General features: G+C 44.2%; 1 protein-coding gene across 3 annotated transcripts in view; it reads right to left on the bottom strand.

Annotated features, from left to right (window-relative positions):
* Positions 1-17,660, bottom strand: part of IGF1R (insulin like growth factor 1 receptor) — a 288,185-nt gene that overhangs the window by 72,165 nt on the left and 198,360 nt on the right. The window lies entirely within an intron of this gene.

Here is a 17,660-nt window from a genome sequence, read left to right as displayed (position 1 = left end):
CTAACCATCTAACATTCCTGTCCTCCTTTCACAATAACTGCTGGAGTCTCCTACATGACTGCATGTGACTCTGAACACAGGACTCCGTCTTACACATATTATTTACCTTAATGTTAACAATCGCATGGGGCCAGTATCATCAGGCTCATTTGTGGATGTCCACATGGACGCTATTAACTGTCCAAGGGAGTAACTGGTAAGCTGTAAACCTGGGCTCCAAACCCAGATCTATCTGACTGGGTCACAGGTTCTTCCTCTGCTCTGCTCTGCTCCACGGTGGCATGATGTTTTAGCCATGCTCTGCTGCCCCAAAGCAAAGGGCTAGGGGGTTCTCCTCATGCCACTTTTCTCTGTAAGCCTGCATCCATTAGGCAAAAATAGATCACCAGTCCCAACATCCTCTTCTTCCCCCTGAGGTGAACCACTTAGTCTAGAGGAAGGACAAAACTCACAAAACATGATGCTCTGGAAAAGGGTAAAGCATCCAGGTGATATTAAGAAGATCATATGTACCCACTAAGCCTTCTTTATTTATGGAGTCACAGGAGATAGAACCCTCAAAGACACTCTTCCAGCAAGGCTGAGCCCTGTCGAGTTTATCAGCAACGGACACCACTTAGTTGCAACAGTGGAGCAGCGGCTCCCGTTGTGGAAGGCACTTAGGGTGCATTCTGTGGGGCAAAGGCAACTGTATATAAGTGACTGAGCTATCAGGAGCCAGACCAGCGAGACCCAGGGAGACTCAATGACCCGCAGAACACTTTTCACCCAAACAAGTCTTACTCATGAGATTAGATAACCCGAGTTCATTCTTTTCACCAATTCCTACGTCTCAGCAAGACTGCAACCGTGGTCGTGAAGGAGAAGAAAAAAACAGTTCTGTGCCTTCCCCTTGGTTGGGCGTATAAACAAGTATAATCTAGGCTCACAGAAATAGATTCCTACTGACCAGTACACAAGGTACACGAGGCAAGCTACGATGTTTGGGAAGACGTTTCATATTGGCTACTAAAGGCATCTGTGAAGATTTCATCAATGAGCAAAAGAAATGATCGCCTACAGAAAGCACACATCGGATGGGTGAAGTCTCCAGGATCTAAGAAGCAGTGTTGGGCAGGCTATTGAGAAAACAGAAGAAAAAGGAAAAAGGCAACCAAGAAACCAGGAGGAAAGTTATACAGGGCACCATCGATGCAAACACACCACGCAGGACTACAGTTAACACCAAAAACTAAGTGAGAAGCAGAAGACGGTCCAGGAATCTTCCTTTGGCTAAGCTGCTGGTTTTGGTTACTGTGGGTGTTGTGATTTTTTTTTTTCTTCCTTCACAATTTTTATAACAGCTTTACGGAGATATAACTCATACACAATTTCATCCATTTAAAGTGTACAAATTGATGGCTTTTAACATATTCACCAAGTTGTGCACACATCACCCCTAAGAGAAACTGTTTACCCATTAGCTACCTCCTCCCACCCCTTCCCCTCTCAGCCCCAGGCAATCACTAATCTACTTTCTGTCTCTACAGATTTGCCTCCTCTGGACACTTCATACAAAAGGGAATCATATACCATGTGACCCTTTGTGTCTGGCTTCTTTCACTTGGCTAATGTTTTCAAGGTTCATTTGTGCTGTGGCGTGTGTCAGTACCTCATTCCCCTGTATTTTCTTTCATAAATTTAGACTTCTGTGTTCCACAGGTGGCAACATTAGCCCTGCAAGCCCTTCTACTCACATGTGGTGACAAAATCACAGGCACAACGGTCAAAAGGTGATGGAAAAGGCCCATCTGGACTCATGAATCTATTCACGGTCTGGATTTATTTTAAAGGAAGGAAGACTTGAACCTGTCAAACGGACTAAATTATGTCATCCTCTGATACTAGGGAAAATGAGGAAAAGCCACCTAACCTGTGGAGGGAGGGTCCCGAAGTCTGTGGCTCTCCTACCCGCTCCATACTGCTGGAGTATGAACTACCGTAATGAACTTCATCTCCACAGGAGGGCCTGGCAAGTGAAGTCACCGCTGCATCACAGAAAGGCCTCGGCAGACGGGGGTGAGGGAAAAGGAAAGGAATAAAGTCGGATATTAAGAGGAGAGGGAGGACTTGACTTCCCACTCCTTTTATGTTTATAAAACAATATTGTTTTCAGAAAATCAAACTATTCTGATGTACTTTAAAGTCATCCAGATTCTTTTTTCTAAACTCTTATTCAAAGTCCACATACAAAGTTTAGCTATACAGACAACTTTTAATGCGAGGAAGATCGGGGTTGGGGTGGGAGGGGCACTCCAAGTGTCCAGGCAGGACCTACTCCTGCGCTGGGAGCTGTGCCCGCTTCCCAGCACAGAAGCGCACAGGGTGTCTCTCACACATAACTCACATCCCCTCCTCCACCTTATTTTGAGTCTTTCTCAAAAAAGAAGACGACGACAGACATCATCACACAATGGGTGATTCTTCTGAAACTCTTCCCCCGTTCTGTGACCACCGGGCATGAGCACATAAGGACAGCGATCACTTACCACTGGCTGTCACAGATGCTTAAATGGACAGGGTGGAGAAGATATTCTTTTCACACACTTAAAAATTACTCCAAGTTATTTTAAATTTGGAACTGTTTGTATATTCCTTATAAGTTTATAAAACTCACACTGTCCCTTCATGACTCACTGAAGAGGAATTGAGAGAGTATTCTATATTTGTAACTTGTCTGCTTGTTCGTGCTCACAGCCCTATTTCCACTCTCTGTTACTGCGCACAGAGTTATGCGAGGTACTGTGGGCTCCCAAACTTTGCTGATTTCCAAACAAGGCAGGCCTGTGTCCCATAGGGACAAATTGGGGGCTGTTTCATCCAAGTGGAGACCAAGCTCAGAGGGAGAGGCCTCCAGCTTTGTGGTTTTGGCTGCATCTCTTAAAACCAGTGTTAGGGCCCATTTCTGGGCAATTATACGCCTTACTGGTGTTGGCCAGTATCATTGCTACTGATAGTCTGCCCACCACACATGCCCGTGAGGACCTGCGTGCGATACGGCCATGGCTACACACTTCTCTTCCGCCTGTTTATTGTGGTACAAATTGCTAGTCCAAAGGTGCGATGCTTCCACAATACACACAAAAGCCCCTTTCGACATATGTAAATATTTATGTCAACATAATTTAAATGAATCAACTGAAGGCAGCCACTTATAGGGAAGCTACTACTTAGAAACCAGCAATGTTTTGGATAAAATTTTGTCAACAACAACAAATCATTTACCAGGAGACAGTGATAAAAGAATGAGGTCCCTATGCAGGCAGATTTTTACAGTATGTGTGGAATCTAGATTGGTACGTGCACGCCTGCACACGTAGATGAATCGTGGTGCAGCCTCTTCACAAGTGTTGAACAAACTCCTCCAGAGCTGCCTCCTCGGGAGGATACACACCTGGCCAATGACCTCACAATTTTGCAAAGCCCCTTCAGAAACCTCTTTTGAAAAAAGAAAAATTCATCTAGAGACCACAGTATGTTCTTTGCTAGGGCCTCCCTGGTGGCACATCTTCATTAAAATAGGGGATAATGGCCCCTCATAGCATTTTTTTCTTTCTTTCCTAATGTCAGAAGGGGAATTAGGTATCTCATCTCAGTTCCGTGGCTGTAGTAAGGTTGGATCCCTTGGGTCACTGGGATTCCACCCCCTCACCCCCATTTCTCGGCCATAGCAGTACCTCTTGGATGAACTGCCTTTTAATGTCCATTTGCTTCTTGGGACCTTAAGTTTTAACCATATATTTAAATTTGCGTGAGCCCTTAAAGATGTCTATGCTTTTTAAACATGGCATTGTGCCTTGCAAATTTTTTTAGGTGAGCAGAGAGAAAAATGCCTCCCCACACCCCCCCCCTCCTTCTGTAATTAAATCTACCCAAGGACCTTGAATAGCAACCACTACAGATCACAACCTTCCAGTGATTTATTACCCTCCAGCCTCTCTGGTCGTTTTTCCTTTGATCTTGTTACTTCCTGATGGCACACTTTTGGACTTGTAAACATACATTTCAGAGTATACGTTATGCTGGAACACCACATTATTCTTTTCCATTATCTAATATGACTGCTGGCCCCATCTCCTGAAAGTTAAATTATTTTTACTACTGTGGAGGAACCTCAAAAGATCCACGAGACTTTCAAAGCACAGTAGACTCTGTTATAGGGAGAGAAGTGGGAACAGGGTGTCCCAGGTAATCGTACATTCTGGTTAACAGAATTACCACACGAACCTTATGAGAATCAGATTTTGGAAAACTGGACCGTAGAACACCTATACCCCCAAATTCGCGGAACTTAAACATTTAATCTATTTCATGAACCCAAAGTGCCTCGGAAAAGCACACGAATGTAGAATGTTGAAATCTCTCTGCAAAGATTACTATTAAACAAAACAAAATTTGCTGTTCTCAAAGAATTGTGTTGGTTCATATTTATATTTAGTTTTTATTTTTGTGAGTGGTAGAGATAGTGGTGGGGCAGCACATTTGATAAAAATGTTATGAACCTTGCCAGAATGCATGTAACATGCTAAAATTCCATCTTGACAATCAATCATGTTGGAAACTATCATTTCCTCCATTCCAACCAAGAAAAAACCTGGATTCAATACTTCAAAAAGGCTGACTGAAGGATTTCGAAGTTTCAGACTCCTCCCCATTTTTTTCAACCCTAAGAGTTGAGTTTTTTGGTTTTTGGTCTTTTTTGTAGACAACAGGTAAAACTGGGTTCAACTTAAGTGCCAACACAGGCATCTCCTGTGTAAAATGCTAGCTGAAAGAGTGTTTCAACTGTAAATGTCCAATAGAGATCAGCTGACAGGTAACTTCTGCCTGTTCCAGTTAATTAAAAAACATCTGAGAGTGAATTTTTATTTGCTCTCTGAATCATCAAATATCTAGTATCATTTCTGATTTTAGGTATTTGTTTCTTTCCAGAGTATTATCCAGGTTACAAAGTAAATTGTATCGCTGCAGGCCCACTCAACATCACTTAGGGCTCTAGGAAAGCTGAAACATGAAGCAAAATATGACAGCTTACTGTGAGCTCTGAAATGCTGGGTGGAAATTTCAGGGCTTTCCCTTCAGACACTGCCACTCATTCGCCCCGCAATCATGGCAAGCAACCTGACCACCACGGGCTGGGCCAAAGGAGATGATGTACAGCGAACCTGGCTTGTGCTGGTAGGTGTTTGGCACTGTCTCCCCTTCCTGTTTGAGCAATCTTTCCCCCATCCCACATCTTCATCTTTTGCCTCCCAAACATTATCTGTTGTATCCTACAGCCTGATTTTCAGGGTTCAAAGGAATCTGCTTTGAAAGATGAAAGAACTTAACACTCAGGGCTAACTTTATTTTTAAAAAACAAGCAGGGCAGCCCTACAATGCAAAACATAAATGAGGCCCCAAACTTGGAAACTACGTCTGAGAATCATTCTTTCATTCTGCTCTTGGCTTGAAGACGGAAGCAACTTGCACAAAAAGTCCATAAACATAAAGAGGTCCAATTGCACTCAAGCTCCAATGCGCGTGCCTGTGACGCACACGGTTGGCACACCACAGGAGCGTGCAAGGTTTGCCTGCTGAGGAAAGGGGTCACGAGGCGGCAGCTTTCGGAGCATAGGACTCTGCTTCCCCAAGTACACTTCTTAACCCTCTCCCTAAACACTGTAAAACCCCAAACTGGCCAAGGCACTTAAAAAAAAAAAAAAAAAAAAAAAAAAAAAAGAGGAAGGAAGGAAGGATCTCAGGCATAAATCTCTTCTTCCAAAATCTTATCCAAAATCCTGGACCTGAATAAACTGAAAATCGAGATCTGGAAATGTGAAAGGGTTATCTGTTTTATCCTTCGGAAGAATAAGGTCTGTAGCAACTTCTTCGAACTTCATGTCAAAACAACCGTCCGCTCCCGGGTTCGAGGTGCAGCCTCATCCCTGAGTGGAGGGTCTGGGAGGCCAGGACACAGAAGTCGTGGCTCTGGCTGCACAGTGGCGCACGACACCCCTCACGACGTTTGTGTTCTATGCACGGAGAGAAGGAGTACTGGCAAGTGACAGAAAAAGAACATGTTTTGCAAACAATCAGAGTGACCTGAAGCCCAGGGTAAAGACTGAAGTCGGCGTTTGTCCATCGCAGCCCGAGCCAGGCTCTGTGCGGAGCTTGCTACGCGGAAGGCCTGGAGGAAGGCAAAGACCTCTCCGTTTCCCATTCACCCAGGAGGACCCCTCACCTGAGGCCCACACCCCACTCCGAGTCTGGGCTGCATGACTTTGTTTTGCTTCCCCACTGAGCGGGGACCATCTCTGAAATGAGAGGAACACCCAAAGGAAGGAGTCATCATCGTTTGCTGGAGTTGAAAGCAACCCAAGAATTCGGAGCTCAGATCAATGTCTCTGGCTTCCTCTGGCTTCAGCCCAGAGAGCGGATGCCAGCACCCGGGTCCCAGGACTCCAAACCCAGGGCTCCAGTCACCCTGTCATATGATGCGTCACCCCCCCCCCCCACCCCAACACACAAACTCCCCTGAGAAAAGAGAAGCCTCTCTCAACCTTAAAGGCACAGGCCCACTGCCATAATCACCCACAAATCCCCTTTGATACTACCAGAAATTCTGAAATGGATTTGTTCCCCATTTTCCAGTTCTGAAATTGCCTATTCAGGTATTTTCCTCCTAACTGCACACGTCTCCCACTGCACAAACATACCTCTCCCTGTCTGAGTAAAGCCTATTAATTGTATTTTCACCCCCGCCCTGCACTCCTTCTACCCCCACCTAAATAAAAGCGTCTAAACTTTCCCCCAAATCCACTTTCTCTTGCTCCGCAGGTGGTGAGACCTTATCTTCCTAAATTCCCATCCTCACCCTGGCCAGAGCTCTGCAGGAGCACAGAAGATAAATTTTGAACCTGTTGCTTCCATCCTCCTGCCAGCTCCATCGCATGCTCCTAATTCCTCCCTCCCCAACCCTCATCCTTTGAAATTTCTAAACCCCCGGTAGAGGAAGTGCCTCAGGCTCTTAATAAGCTCAGTCACGCTCGAAATATCCGTTTCACCCACGAGGTACTGTAGACAGCAATTCCAACTGCAGCACACATTCCGGGGAAAGACGATCTTTCTTCAAGACTCAATATTTGGAATTCCTAAAAAGGCCGTTCCTAATAATTTTCATTAACACACCTGTGAACTTGCAACAGTCCAGGGGTTGAAAGGACACCTTCTGCAATAGCCCATACCCACCCACGCCCGCCCGTGGTAACGACAGTGGATTAAGAAATCCCCTTCATGTCGCTGTAACCACAGAGGGCGCACATGCAACTCCCCTCCCTTGGAACTCGCAAAACTTAACAGGAAATCTTCTACCACCTACATGGAAAACCCACTGCCAGAAAAATGAAGTGTAAACACTTCATATTAAATTAGCCTGGTGTTTTTTTAAAAATAACATTATCCCAATCCAATACTTTCAAATCCTGGCTGGCTTTCAAGTCTCACGGTGCATAGGGGAGCAAAGGTGCAGTGGCCATGTGGCTTTGCCCCTTCGCAAGGGGCATATTTTGCTTTTTTGATTAATACAAATAATCTGCAAATTAACATACATCTAAAGCAGCCAGGAGAAAGCAGCCAGTGACGCTACTTTCCTTTATCTGGGGCTTCTTTCCTATATCTTTATACTGGACCAGGATGGACATTAAGAACATAAATCTGCTTAAGATAAATCTTTAACTTGGTCCTAAACTTATTGGAGATATTTTGATACTTGAAAGAAGTATCAATGAAAATGAAGAAACAGAAAGAACAGGAAGAACTGGGAAACTTCAACGTGACTCAGCTTATAAACTAACACGTCACTACATGTTTGTGACAGATTCTATGCCGAAAGTTCACCCACCCTCGAACACTGTCATTTACCCCCATCCCTCCCACTGGGCACTTTCCAGTTCTGGGCACACATCCCCTGATGTGGCCCCAGGACACCCTTGGTTTGCCCTCAGGGTGGATCGACATGATGGCATGTGGTTGCATTTCTCTGCACATAAATCATGTCAAAAATATATTACAAAGCAAACAAAACTACCAGCCAAGAAGCTATGTTGGCAAAATTTAAAGCAAAAATTAAGAAACAGCCTATGTCCATTTATGTGCCAGGTTGGCCACATTTTTAAGGGCCCAAGTCATGTCTGTCTGTCTATCTACTTTTTTAACAAATTGGTTTTAGGAAGAGTCAGTGTTTAAAATTGTGAGATGTGGATTGTGAGATGTTCACCCTCTGTTTTGGAGACATGGCACAAGAGAGCAGGCGGTGTTCAGATGAGAGAAGAACATGGATGCTGGGGTTAGACAGAAGTGAGTTTATATCCCAGCTTTGTCATTTATTGGCTGCTGTGTGACAAAGGGACTCAGTTTCCTCAGTATACACCTAAGACAAATAACTACACCTTGTGCTATGGGTGAAAGACTGAATGTGGTAAACCATGCAACTGTATTGAGTATTTTTCCTAGCACGTCATAGGTTCTCTGACGTTCTCTGCACGTCAAATAGCCATGACTATTTGATCCCTATACTGAATTTTAAGGTCCTGGGGTTCTAGTTCTGGCTCTGCCAACCATGTGCCTGCTCAGCTGACATATGCATGGGGTAGGAGAGAGAACTGGTCTCACACTGTGACCCACTGGTCTACATCTAATCCCCTGGGGGAGCCTAATGACCATGACGCATCGGGGCGGGGGGAGACCAAGAGCTGTGGGTCTGATCAGTTTCAGATATTGGGGCTCACACAAGGTTTTGTTTCAGAGAGAGAGTTATGTGGCTAAGAAAGAAAAAGAAAAGAAAACTAAAAGACAGGATCTAAAATACTTCAAATTTCATCTCTGTTCAAATTAAAATATTATCAATTTCAGATTAGCTTAGCATTCCAATTCCAATTTGTTAGTACTGTTCTTAAATCCATTTGCTCCAAAATAATCTTCATCCAGCACAAAGCAGACAGTGGCTTACCCAAGACAACATCGTTTGAGGGTTCACTATAGCTTCGGTTACTATTTTAAAGGGTCCTCGAGATGCAGGTCGACGAGGGCTGGGTGGGGTGAGGAGGTGTGCTGAGAGTCGTGGGCAGATAAAAATTTCTTAAGTCTGCCAAGAAGGCGTTCATAAGCATGTAAGTTAATCCTTCAACTTTTATCAAGCAGTAAGCTCTGTTTAGACAAGAAAAAGAAATTTTTTATGTTCCAAAAGATTTCATTTGACTCTTCAAAAAGAAAAAAAAAAAACTCCCAACACAAATTGCTCCTAAATAACAATTCAACTTTTCTCCAGGTTAGATCAAGACTCTTGGGCAGTAGCAAAGAAATATATCAATACAAGCTCCTTCCCCTATGGGAAGGAAAAAACTCTGGACAGGCAATAAAGAAAGAGGTGAGGAAGCATCTGCCTTGTTCATTGCTGGGCTAAGGTGGAGGAGGGAGAGCAAGAGGGAAATAATTTGAGACAGTCACCACCAAGCATCATCAGTGCTCAAATAAAAGGGCGGTGCTAAATAACACTATTCAAAAGGGCTCTGCAACTAGTTTCTGCTGTCAGTTACTGAGGTTCCTCAAATTTATGTGGTGTACAGGAACCACTTGGAGGCTCGCTTGAGAGCTGAGTAAAAATATCTGCTGCTGTGATTTTCCAGGTCAAGGGAATCTCTTCCAGGATCTTCAGGCTAGACCTCTGAGTTGCAACTGAGAACATGTGCAGGCTGTTTGCAAAAAAAAAAAAAATCACTGGCTTTGTGCTCAGGCACCTCGGGCTGGCTCGTCCGTGTGGAGGTGGGAAGGACAGCCAGCTGGCCACAGCACTCGTCAGACTGTCCAGTTCTCACGCTACCTGCACCTCCCTATCTAGAACCCGCTGCTCCTGCTTCACAAAAATAATCCAGGGTGCCAGTGCCACGAGGATATTCATGCATCCTGACCCCACCACTGCAGGCCACTGAGCTGGGAAGGGGGAAGCTAGCAGTATGACAACCACCTGCTCCTCTCAGACCTCCCGCTCCAGCCTGTATCAAGAAAGATGCACTCGTTCGGCCATTCAGTAAGGATTTTTGTGATTTCCTGGTGTAGGCGCTGCCTGGAGTTCCGGGATGCAGCTGCGAGTCTGGGCTCCAGGTTACTGAAAAGCTGCACACGGCTCATTTTAGTTTCATGCCAGCGTAGGGGTGATTTTACTAAATCATGTCAGAGATACGCCAAAACACACAGACACACCAAACTGAAACCTTTTGCCCTCCTGACCCCTGCTCCAAACGCACTGCCTTTCTCTTTCTTGAAAAAGGCAGACCCTTTGCTGACTCTGGGCCTTCCATACAGGCTGATCCTCAACCTGCCTCCCCAACCTACTGTGCTGGGCCTGGCTGTCTTCACCCCCTAAAAGCCTCTCCTGGGTGGGTGGCGACTCCTGCTGCCCCATCATTTTATGTCACACCACCCTCCTCATCTCCTTCAAAGCACTGACCACACTTGCAATCCAAGACTTTTTTTTTTTCTTTTCCTTTTTTTTCTTTTTCTGGTTAGGGGCGAGAGGGAAGGAGAAATGGGGACTTACTGTGTGATGGATGCAGAGTTTCAGCTGTGCAAGATGAAAAGAGTTCTGCAGATGGGTAGTGGCTGTGGGTGTACAACATGAATGTACTTCATGCCACTCAACTAACTGTACACCTAAAAATGCTTAAGGTGGTAAATTTTATGTTATGCATATTTTACCACAGTTCAAAAAAACGGACTTAATTTTATGTTTAATGCCACTGTCTCTTGCACTACTGGTACACCACACCAGGGTAGGAATCCTTTTTTTTTAAATTTAATTTTTATGTTGTATGGGAATATAGTTGATTTAAAATATTGTTAGTCTCACATGCACAAAAAAGTGATTCAGTTATACATACATATATATTCATTCTTTTTCAGATTCCTTTCCCATACAGTTTATTGCAGAATACTAAGTAGACTTCTCTGTGCTATATAGTAGGTCCTTGTTGATTTTCTATTTTATATATAGTAGTGTGTATATGTTAATCCCAAACTCCTAATTTATCTCTCCCTGCACCCACCCCCCAGGGTGGGAATTCTACATTTTTGCATCATTGTGTTCCCAAGGCCATGCCTAGAATCTGGCCCACAGCAGATGCTCAGGGTACACCAGTTAAATCACTCATGACATACTCACGCTTCCTACTCAACTGTAAGCTTCCCCAGGGCAGGGATGCCATTCCTTAATTATATCTGCCTCATGGCTCCTTCCAGAGGGCTTCACACACAGGTAGAGTCAGGTGCTCATTTAACTCTGGACTGTTACTTATGCAAACTTTCCAAAAGCAAAGCCCTTGGATTTTTATATAAACTATGTATAAGGGGTGGGGATATATGTGTATATGAATAAACATACACAGATCTTACTGTATTTCCTCTCTTGCCTTGGCTGCCAAGAATCCTAGAGGAACCAGATTCCAGGAAGATGAATTGTCAGTCTGCTATGGGATGGGTAGCTTGCTGACTCAGCCATTCAGGTCTCCTGTCCCGCAGGCTTTTTTTCCCTTTAAATGAAATCTGCCTTAAATTCTAATTCTCTTGGGCATTAGACAAAATATAAATTGAAAGCAAATAAGTAACAGAAGAGAGTTTCCTACAGGATAAGTACTTTTCTATGTTTTGATAGTGAATTGTTATTAAATAAATAACAATAATGACAAGAGTAATATGGAAACTACTCTCCTTGTCCCCACCTAACAAGGGAGGAAAAATGACAAACATCAGAGGAGCCACCTTTAGGTAATGAGGAGTAAACTGAACCACAGTCCCCTGGTTTATTTCTCGGCTGGTTTTCCCCCAAGAATAACCAAAGAAATCATCTGACCTAACATCAAGCCCTAGCCTTCTTTCAGGTCACATCTGCTTCTGGGCAGACTAAAAATTTCTCATGAAAACAATTCTCTCTCAAAGGCTTGATGTAAGTTAAAGCTGAAGGTCCCACATGGGGAGGTAAGAAATGAATGTCTGTTATCATCGCAGTGAAGCACTTTCCATGTACGGGGCACTCACTGCTCCATGTGCCTATTTAATCTCTACAATTTAGAAAGGGACAGCCTTCTAATTCCCCATCCTCCAAACCAGAGCCTGAGGCACGTAGAGAGCAGCTTGCCTAGAATCACACAGAGGTAGAAATTCCAACCCAAGCAATCTGACTCCAGGGTCCCTGCTTTCTACCAGTATCTACAGAGCACCTTCCAGTATAATTCTCACAACCCACTCTCATAACTCACAGAAAGGAAGCAGCATCATTTCACTGATGAGGAGACTGAGGACCAAAGAGCCTGTAATTCGACAGGGAACCAATGCTGATAAGCAGAAATGTGCCAGCAGCTCAGCACTAAGACCACGAGGCCAGTTTTGTGTCTTAAAGATTTGTCAGAGCCATTTTGGGCATCCCAAAGAACCAAAAAGCAATGAATTTGGCTATCTAAAAAATTGGCAACTTTACCGCCGTGCTTAACCTAACTTCAAAATTTTTCTCAGTTATGTCTACTTTACATGCTGCAATCCACTCACATTGGTAGAGCACAGAATTAGTACCATCCCAAACACAGTGTTTAGTAACAATGGCTTCTTAAAAAAGATACACAAAGCTCTTCTTCTGTAAGTTCTTATGGATTAAATATTTGTTCATTTAACACCGAGTGCACCTGTCTGGAAGACACACCAGGTGTTGTGAGAGCTGACAGAAATGCACCAGGCCTTCTGTAGCCAGGCTCTGAAGATGGGATGTATACACAGATAATAATTTCAAGGTAAACATTCATGTCATCAAAGATACACACCAGAAGGGCAAGCATACTTCCAGCGAGAACCATGGAATGGAAGGCAGAAGCACCCGAGCAGGAACTCTTAAAAAGTAGGCAATGGAGCCTTGGGGTTTCAGGGACTGGGGGTGGGGGCAGGGTCAGGGCTTGTCATATATTTCAACAGAAAATTACAAATTGCCATCTTTATTAATATATAACTTAAAATTCTTAAAAATGACTTCAGTGCACGTTTGTCTTTAAGAAAACTTTTAATTAACAAATCAAATTTGTTTAAAACATCACAGGATGAGGTCCAGAAAGAAGCTTCTGTTGCTGTCCCAAGTTAATGCCTACAGATCATCTGTTGCTGAGGTTGTTTAGAATAGACTAATTATTTCTCTTCCCCCCTCCTCTCTCTCTGTCCTGGCACAAGGAAATTTTAAGCCATCTACAATCCCTCCATTAAATTAAAAAATAAACAAACAAACCTCCATTGTGAGAGGCGCCATTGGTGTCTGCCTCCTTGTCTTCCCATCACAAAAGGAGAGGAGCGCTAAAGAACAGGCTCATTGGTCAGTATTTCATGAATTTAAAAAAGTGTAGCAATGCTGCCTGGCCAGACAGAGTGAAAAACAAAAACCTCAGTCATTTGTTTAAACAAACTCACAAAAACAAAACCACTTCCTCCATATACCCAGTGAATTCTAAAAAGGATCACACATCTAACCTGACTTTTAAAACTTTTTAAATTTCACAAATTAAAATCAGGACGACGGGACCCAACCAAGGGACATCACCCCTCTCCTCTGCTTATCTGTTTCTGGTTTCATTCAGCTGCCAAAGCACCGACAGCACTTCCTCTCACCCCAACGGGAAAATTTCACGGCTCCTGAAGGTCTGAGTCAGACCAGAAAGCTCATGAATATTCTGATTTTCTGGAGCCGATGCAAGGAAATCACAGTAATTGATGATCAGACACAGAGTTATCTACCACATGTCTGGTCCCCAGAACTACCACTGACGCAATTTATCAAAAGTTGGATTTCCGCTTTCAAAGTTATTAATAACAACAGTCCTGTTTCCGATTTTTAAGGTGAGGTTTAATCTTTCAAGCCTTTCTTTCTCTCGCTAAATTGTCTCTCTATACTGGATCTCCATTGATACAGTCCTCTCTGCTTTATTGCATTTTAATGAAGGCGAAGAGAAAAACTGAAGAAAACAAATTCCCACGCGAAACGGGAAGAAACTGAGGGTGCTGAAAAGATTTAAATGAGGATCTGCATTTACTGAGTGCCAGGAAATAAAGAGGGTACGTGCGCCCCTGTGGCGGCGGCGGGGGATGGAGGCACCGGCATCCTCTCGTGGATGGACCGATGAGCATCTCGTGCTGATCGGACGTGGTTCGGCATCGGACCCGGTTCGGCATCGGATCCGAGTGCCTGCATAAAACTGGGCGCTAACGCAGCCCAGGGAGACTTCAGTTCCATCTGAGAGCGAACACCCTCCTTCCGTATTAGCGTCTCCTCTGCAATCACACTAAACATCTTTTATTTCCACTTAAAATGTTGCCCCGCGTGGAAGTACCGCAGCAACGGACCTGAGCCCGGGCGACCGCGGCACGTCGCCCACCCCGTGAGGCTCCCCCGGCAGGAGAGCGGCCCCGCGGCCGCCCGGGCCGCAGAGGAGCACGCGCTCCTTACAGCGCCGAGACGGCCGGTTTTCCACGAAAACCCGGTCATCCTGCAGAAGACGCTAGGGTCGGTAGCGCCCTTCTTCACAACGACTTCCTTCTGCACTGCGACGCGGACCAGCGCCCCTCGGGACGCCCCGGCCACCCCCACCCCCACTCAGACCACGTTTCTGTGGAGAAACTTGAGCCAGCGAGGGGTTTAGTGGACGTGATCAGATGTATGAAAACCCCCTGTAGTGTTTTCAGCGGTGGGGATCTGACAGGTAGAAAACGACACCGGGCAGCTGACGGCGTCTTCCAGAACCTCGACGCCACGCCCGGCCGCTCCCTTCCTCCTCCACGCTCGGCACGCGGGGTCCCGGGACCACGTGAGGTGGCGGGGGGGGGGGGGGGGGTGGGAGGGGGTGGGGGGGGTGGGAGGGGGAGGGGCACGGTCACGTGGCCCCGGACCTGCCCTCCGCGCGGGCATGCGCTCGCCGAGCCCCGCCTCCCTCCGGCCAGCCGGCGGCAGAGGCTGGCGGCACCGGGGGGTCCCCGTCGGCGGTCTGCACGCCCGTGCGCAATTATTTAACCGATTCACGTGTGCAATAAGGGAACCGATTCGTTGGGATTTGTTCCAACATCCGGATTGGGGTCTAAAAGTAACACATAGTAGCTATCTCCTTCTGCCCTCACGCGAAGTTTAAAGCCATCACCAAGAAATGGCAAACATGGAAGAATCTTACGACCAGGTATTCTTCTGAATTCTGTGCAGCCACACCTTTAAAAGACATGTATGTAGCATCCAAACTAATTCAGAATCATCAATTCTGCTGTCAAAATTCCTACTTGGTCCTGCAAATGGGAGCCTATCCCCTGCAAACGTGAGCTGCGTTTCTTCTTTCTTTTCCTAGTGTAACGGTTACATTTCCAACTCCTAAAATTTAATTTGTGAGAAGTTACAAATATCAGTGAGGAAAAAGTGAGGACCACAGGAAGCTCGGTGTACCTAGTAGGATCTTGTCTGAGTGTGATAATAAAATTACAAACTGGGGTGGATTGCAGGATATTAAAAAATGTAGTCATTCACAGTTCTTTCAAATAGATTGCATGAGCTTTAATAAAATATTATAGTTAAGTATAAATACTTTTTTATTCTGTTAAGGCATAAGTGAAGAGAATATAAAAGATCATATAGGTAGGATTAAAATCAAAGAATAAAATAGCCCAATATATTTTTAAACCCTCTCTTTAAGATTAAAGAGTAATTTTAATGCTCTAGTGATGAAGAATTGAAAATAATGATTTCCTCATACGAATTTGATGTTGGGCTGCTGAAATTTAATTAAATGGGGGGGGGAATGGCACCTCCAAATTGTTTGCCATGTCAGTAATAGTGTATATCCTAAAAGAAGAACATAGTATCTGGAGCACCCCTTTCAATTACAGCTTAAAAAGCTCAGAGATAAATTTCATACTGTTAATTAAATTTCTTATGGTGGCGTAAGCCTTCCTAACCCATCCAAAACATTCAGCGCTGTGCTTCAGAGTCAGCCCTCTAATTGTGTCCTCAAAAGCAACAGACACTTGCAGCCAGGACCAAAATTAATGGGACTTTTTTTGGCAGTTGAGATCCCCTCCTTTCTCCTTCACCTCCTCTGAAGGGAAAAGTGGCAACAGCGTTTCAAATAACATTCATATGTGAGATTGCTTAGGCTTCTGCATATTTTTCTGCTTCATGTCATTCATAACTGCCCTCCCAGAAAAAGTGGAGCTGCTACTGCTATTTAAAAAGTTTTATGTCCCTCATTTTAAAAATACATAACGTCCTCAGAGTAGAAATCCAATTAGTAAGTGTAGAAAACAAAAATAGAAAAATCACCATTTGGCAAACACCACAGAAATGGATGTTAAAATTAGTAGGTAAAATAATGAGGAATAGTATGAACAGGATAGTCTCAAGTATCTACTCCTAAAAGATGCCTCCTAATTACAAAGGGAGAAATAGTAATGGTAACAGAGGAACCTGGAGAGACCACCTTAAGCAAGTGATCAAGGATATCATCGTCAGAAATGAAACACGTGGGCATCATGTGTCTCCTAAAAATATATAACCTGAGTTTAATCAGCAGGAAACACACAATCAGATTGAAGGACATTCTACAAAATAACTGGTCTATAAACACATATACGTATAGCTGATTCACTTTGCTATACAGCAGAAACTAACACAACATTGTAAAGCAACTATACTCCAATAAAAATTAAAAACAAAAACTGGTTCACGTTCTTTAAATGTGTGAAGAGTGAGTGTCTAAGAAAGACTGATGAAAACGTCCCAGATTCAAGAAAACTGAAGAGATATGACAATGTGAGGTGGGATCCTCTACCAGATCTAGGACCAGAAAAAGGACATCAGTGGAAAGCTGCAGAAATCTAAATCCAGTCTAGAGATTCATAGTACTGCATCAGTGTTAACATCCTTCAGGAGTGGTTTTGATAACTGACAGTACTAGAGTCATATAAGATGTTAGCATATGGGGAAGTTGGGAACATGATCTTATTAAAAAGTTCATAAAAGAAAGCAACTTACAACGTTATCATCAACTAAACTAAGGGACTCTTAAACTGTCAGGATACGTGCCAGTCCATCACTGGTAAACTCCAAAATTTCACTTGTGTGCTTCCCACTTGAAGCAGTAACTAACAACCCCACGCTCCAAGACAGAGTTTCTTAAGTAAGGTAAACCCCTAATTTGGAGATAAGGCAAATCTCTACTCCCAGAGAAATACTGTTGCTAGAGGCTGACGAGGCTAGGGGAGAACTGGGCATGCATGTTGGGGGCCCCTTCCATCCTGTCGTATTGCAGAACATTTAATTCTTCCAAGTGGAAGGGAAGACGGTTGAGGGATGCAAAGAAAAACAATCAACAAAATGATGGGAGAAGACTGCGTGACTCTCCCGGATCCTTATAATGACTCTGTCTTTTTGTTTTAAAATGTAGTGAAAACTGCATTTTCTGATTTGAACATATCCTCTCTTCTTTCATCTGCTACAGATACTATAGGCTTCTGCTCTCTTTATGTTATGCAGAAAAGAGACCAAATTCTTTCAAAAGCAAAAATCTCCACTGCATTAGCAG

The sequence above is a fragment of the Hippopotamus amphibius genome, chromosome 2 (assembly GCF_030028045.1).
Source record: "Hippopotamus amphibius kiboko isolate mHipAmp2 chromosome 2, mHipAmp2.hap2, whole genome shotgun sequence".
NCBI lineage: Eukaryota > Metazoa > Chordata > Mammalia > Artiodactyla > Hippopotamidae > Hippopotamus > Hippopotamus amphibius.
Note: the sequence above shows the minus strand (reverse complement) of the source record. Positions and strands in the feature narration are given on the sequence as shown.